Source organism: Paramormyrops kingsleyae, unplaced genomic scaffold (genome assembly GCF_048594095.1).
Source record: "Paramormyrops kingsleyae isolate MSU_618 unplaced genomic scaffold, PKINGS_0.4 ups119, whole genome shotgun sequence".
NCBI classification, from domain to species: Eukaryota; Metazoa; Chordata; class Actinopteri; order Osteoglossiformes; family Mormyridae; genus Paramormyrops; species Paramormyrops kingsleyae.
The window spans coordinates 60001-65000 of record NW_027326057.1 but is presented as its reverse complement, the minus strand read 5'-3'; positions in this window follow the sequence as shown (position 1 = coordinate 65000).

The window sequence follows — 5000 nt, the reverse complement described above, 5'->3', positions numbered from 1 at the left end:
GCCTCGGTCACGCTGTGAGGGGTCTGCGCACATGCACCCGTCGGCCTCTCTCTCGCGGCACGGAGAGAGGGCCTGCCGGGTGGACAACGCTCGAACAGGACCCATCGATGGAGGGAGGAGCCTCCTTGCCTGAGCATCGGGAGCGAAGGGTCCCGAGCCGCAGGTGCCCTCCCAGAGTGGGTCGCGTCTGCCTGTCTGTCAGACGTGGCACTCGGAACCCGCTCGCCAGCCGGGCGCAGGGCACGGCTGGGGGGAGACGAGCGGGCGACATCTCATGCCGGAGCCCAGAAAGCCACCGGTTCTCCCCTGATATCCTGCTGGTGCCATGCAAGGGCACCGCCCACTGGTCCCGCCCCCAAGAGAAGGCGGGCCGGCGTGGCTGGGGAGGCTCCGCCCCCTGCCCAGACGAGAGGCCTGGCTTCGTCTGGTCGGTATCAGGTGTTGTTGGGGCCCGCCTGGCAGCCCGGGGGGGGGGAGGGGGGGGGGCAGAGTGGCACACGGAGAGCACCGGGAGGCCTCCGGGAGCTGGCCACTGCCCATCCCCCTCCCCACCCGCTCCACCCCCACCGCGCTACACCAAACCCCCCCCTCCCCCTTCCCCCCCCCCCCAAAAACCTCTCTCACCAAACTGCCCCCCCCACCCCCGGCCCCTCCCCATCTCACCACCCCCACTTACCCATGCGGCCCGCCGTCCCCGTGCTGGCCGGGGAGGCTTCCCTTCTGCCCAGGCAGAAGGCCTGGCTTCGTCTGGTCGATTTCGGGACATTGTTGTGCCCGCCTGGCAGCCCGGGGAGCACCGGGAGGCCTCCGGGAGCTGGCCACTGCCCATCCCCCCCCCCCCAGCTCCAACCACACCGCGCTAAACCCCCAACCCCCCCCCCCCCCCCCCACCAACCCCCCCCCACCCCCCATCGTGCTAAATTAGGTGTGAATGGGGCCTCCTGGCCCACTAAATGCTAATGAGGCCGCCTTTTCAACTATGTGCAAATACGGCCGACCTGGTCAAATGCATGTAAATCCGGCCGCCTTTTCAACTGTGAAAATCCGGCCGCCCGGTCAATTAGGTGCGAACGGGGCCGTCGGGTCACCTTAATGTAAATGAGGCCGCCCACTGCCCTACATTTAAATGCGGGCGTACCGGTCAACTATGTGCGAACGGGCCCGCCTGATCAACTAGGTGTGAAAGGGGCCGGCAGGCCCACTGAATGTAAATGAGGCCGCCCGCTGTGCTTCCTTCATTAACCTTATTTATATTGGCATTATCTGTAGATAAAAAAATATGTGCATGTCTATGAAGCTGTAGAGAAGCCTTGTTTTTTTTTTTTTCCCCCAGGTTTTATTTACTTACTTTTTATTTTGCATGTTCTGAAATATAGCTTATGTTTTCGTTGCCCTAGGGCAACGTTCTGCGATAAGGGGTAGATTTTAAGAGGCTTTCTTGACAGTGTGTTAGTATATTATTGCATGTACTTTTGCACATTGTAAGCACAATGTTTTTTAAATTATTTTCTAATTTAATTTAACGCATTTTGGCAGAAAATGGACACAAGATTTTCCTATGGGAGTAAAACTCAGGATCAGCATGTTAGGGATATCCCATCAGACAGTGAGATAGACTGCAGTGACAGTGAGGAGGAGTGGAATGCAGAGAAAGGTTTGAGCAGAAGTGAAAGTAGGTTTTAAAATATTGCTTCTCTGGTTGTCATTGAACTCATTTGCATAAACAAATCAAATGTGTTGATAAATTTTTAGATGTCATTCAAATGAAATAAAGGTGTGTGCAGCAGACAGGGTATCCAATACAGTCATGTAAGCTTTAGTTGTGATTGATGTATTTTTGTTGACGTATATGTATATATATTTATAGACGATCAATACACCAGTGATGAAGAGGAACATGACGATGACAGTCTGCCTGAAGATGACAGTAGTTCTTCCAAGACCCCTCGATGGAAAACATGTCACACCATTACCTCTCCTGTGCAAGCCACTTAACCTTACTGTTCAAGAACTTGAACAGTTCTTTGCCACTGTGCTCCATATGTCAATATTTGGTCTTCCAGCTACTCGCATGTTCTGGAGCCATAGTAGCCACATTGCACATGTTGCTGATGTTATGCCTCTTGCACGATGGGAAGCCATCAAAAATTTTGTTACTTTGCATTGCTCTCTGAGCATTGTATTATGATCTATGAAGACATAATTTTCTCTGTGGTTTTGTATCAGTGTTGCACAACTTTGCCCTTAGGCAACAAAAGATCATTTGGAGAGGGGGGCGGTGAAATAAATATGTACATACATAATCAATAAAATGTCCCAAAATTAACCAATAAGTGATGTGGAATAATTTCTTATCATGTACCATCAAATTGTGTGCGGTAGAGGGTTAATGTAAATGCGGCCGCCCGCTGCGCTACATGTAAATGCGGCCGCCCCCAGGTCAACTAGGTCCGAACGGGCCCGCCTGATCAACTAGACGTCAATCGGGCCGGCAGGTCCCCTGAATGTAAACGAGGCCGCCCACTGCGGTACTTGTGAATGCGGCCGCCCGGTCAACTAGGTGCGAACGGGCCCGCCCGATCAACCAGGTGCGAATGGCCCCGCCCGATCAACTAGGTGTGAACGGGCCCGCCTGATCAACTAGGTGTGAATGGGGCCGCCGGGTCCACTTAATGTAAATGAGGCCGCCAGCTCAACTAAGTGTAGACGGGGCCGCCTGGCCAATTAGGCGTTAATGGGGCTGCCGGGGAGGCTTCCCCTCTGCCCGGGCTGGAGGCCCCGCAGTGGCCATTCGCCTCTGGGACATATTGGCAGAGTCCGCGGCCTATGCGTAGGCCCCGGGCGGAGGCTGACCCTTGTCGCCCTTGTCCTAGGCTCGGAGCTATGGTCGCCCCGTCTGGCCTTCGCTTATGGTTCGGAGCTATGGTCGCCCCGTCTGGCCTATGCTTAGGGTTTGGAGCTAGGGTCGTGTTGGAAACGTTTTCCTCTGTCGAAGCAGAGACCGGGAGACGTTGGCATATCTCTCCGGCCGAAGTTCCTCTTTACTGAGAACTCGCCAATGCGCCGCTGTAGTCATCCAAGTCTGACTAAGACTCAGCTCGGCGCAGCTTATACGTTTCAAGGGGGGAGGGATACACAGAGGTGGAGACAAACTAAACAAAGCACAGCATGTTCCAGGAATCAGCCTGGAAGTTCCCCAGCCCTGATTTCATCAGCATAACACTGCCTTTCAAATGCCTCTCCAGGTGCTAACCCTAATTAGCATGATAGTATCACCCAGACCTTCACATTACCATAGCGACAAAGGCACGGCCTGGCCTTGAGATTAGCATTCACCTTTACTTTGGGCCCCCACCCGGTGATCAGGAAGCTCACAGAGATGAAATGTCAATGTCTCAGACTCCTGGGCCCCCAGACTTGATCTTATTACAAATGTCCCCATCTTTACCCCCAACTGCAAATCCAATCTGCCTATCTCTCTCAGTTCATATACTGTCATGTTGGAAGCTAGACTGAACAATTTATAAATTTCGTCACTGCGGCCTATGCGTAGGCCCCGGGCGGAGGCTGACCCTTGTCGCCCTTGTCCTAGGCTCGGAGCTATGGTCGCCCCGTCTGGCCTTCGCTTATGGTTCGGAGCTATGGTCGCCCCGTCTGGCCTATGCTTAGGGTTTGGAGCTAGGGTCGTGTTGGAAACGTTTTCCTCTGTCGAAGCAGAGACCGGGAGACGTTGGCATATCTCTCCGGCCGAAGTTCCTCTTTACTGAGAACTCGCCAATGCGCCGCTGTAGTCATCCAAGTCTGACTAAGACTCAGCTCGGCGCAGCTTATACGTTTCAAGGGGGGAGGGATACACAGAGGTGGAGACAAACTAAACAAAGCACAGCATGTTCCAGGAATCAGCCTGGAAGTTCCCCAGCCCTGATTTCATCAGCATAACACTGCCTTTCAAATGCCTCTCCAGGTGCTAACCCTAATTAGCATGATAGTATCACCCAGACCTTCACATTACCATAGCGACAAAGGCACGGCCTGGCCTTGAGATTAGCATTCACCTTTACTTTGGGCCCCCACCCGGTGATCAGGAAGCTCACAGAGATGAAATGTCAATGTCTCAGACTCCTGGGCCCCCAGACTTGATCTTATTACAAATGTCCCCATCTTTACCCCCAACTGCAAATCCAATCTGCCTATCTCTCTCAGTTCATATACTGTCATGTTGGAAGCTAGACTGAACAATTTATAAATTTCGTCACTGCGGCCTATGCGTAGGCCCCGGGCGGAGGCTGACCCTTGTCGCCCTTGTCCTAGGCTCGGAGCTATGGTCGCCCCGTCTGGCCTACGCTTATGGTTCGGAGCTATGGTCGCCCCGTCTGGCCTATGCTTAGGGTTTGGAGCTAGGGTCGTGTTGGAAACGTTTTCCTCTGTCGAAGCAGAGACCGGGAGACGTTGGCATATCTCTCCGGCCGAAGTTCCTCTTTACTGAGAACTCGCCAATGCGCCGCTGTAGTCATCCAAGTCTGACTAAGACTCAGCTCGGCGCAGCTTATACGTTTCAAGGGGGGAGGGATACACAGAGGTGGAGACAAACTAAACAAAGCACAGCATGTTCCAGGAATCAGCCTGGAAGTTCCCCAGCCCTGATTTCATCAGCATAACACTGCCTTTCAAATGCCTCTCCAGGTGCTAACCCTAATTAGCATGATAGTATCACCCAGACCTTCACATTACCATAGCGACAAAGGCACGGCCTGGCCTTGAGATTAGCATTCACCTTTACTTTGGGCCCCCACCCGGTGATCAGGAAGCTCACAGAGATGAAATGTCAATGTCTCAGACTCCTGGGCCCCCAGACTTGATCTTATTACAAATGTCCCCATCTTTACCCCCAACTGCAAATCCAATCTGCCTATCTCTCTCAGTTCATATACTGTCATGTTGGAAGCTAGACTGAACAATTTATAAATTTCGTCACTGCGGCCTATGCGTAGGCCCCGGGC